The following is a 792-nucleotide window of genomic DNA, read 5'->3' as shown; positions in this document are numbered from 1 at the left end:
CCTGAAAGTACCTGCAACAGGCAATATAAAAGGCTGACCACCACACCTGAGAGTCACTCTGAGGCTGTTCAATAAAGGCCGAAGGTCACAGCAGTTAGATTAACACCAGACCGTGTGGAGTCAGTGATTTGTGTGTTACATACACCACAGGAGGTTTCGAGACGGAGGCCTCCCACATGCAGTTCCCACTAAACCTCGGTAAAGCAACAGAAATGGACAATAGCAGCCTGGCTATTTCAATGCGATCCACTCTTGCCACTTCCATCTTAATAATTGATGTTGTGCCAAACGGCTCTACTCCATTAAGCTTACATGTAATATTATGCGGGTAGTGCCAAGTGGCAGCGACACTCAGAACGGGCACCTCCAGTGGCAACATGCCACAATCAGCGGTAAACATGTAGTGGTGGTAACATTATCCCGCAGGACAATATTCCAGCTCTGCCTTAACACCAACCATAGCCATCCACATTGGGCCCATCTGAGATGTGAAGCCTCCCAACACTGATTCCAGGATACAGAACTCCAAGGTGAGGCCTAGCTGGCCTCAATTATATTTTCACATATGAGGCACAGGCGTTTTGCCATGAATTTATTTACAAAAGCACAATCCATAAGCAATGCATTTTGAAAAAGAATGAATGTAGAAACTGCTATAAACAAAAGCAACTGCTTCAACCCTTTTTGCAAAACAAGCTTAAAAAATAATTTCTACAGTTTTCACAGTATTTTTTGAGCACATTGTTTTTCATTGATGAGCAATAGCAGATTGCTTTGGTATTAATACCAACT

Source organism: Pristiophorus japonicus, chromosome X (genome assembly GCF_044704955.1).
Source record: "Pristiophorus japonicus isolate sPriJap1 chromosome X, sPriJap1.hap1, whole genome shotgun sequence".
Classification (NCBI taxonomy): domain Eukaryota; kingdom Metazoa; phylum Chordata; class Chondrichthyes; family Pristiophoridae; genus Pristiophorus; species Pristiophorus japonicus.
The sequence above is the reverse complement of the archived record's forward strand: the minus strand, read 5'-3'. Positions refer to the sequence as shown.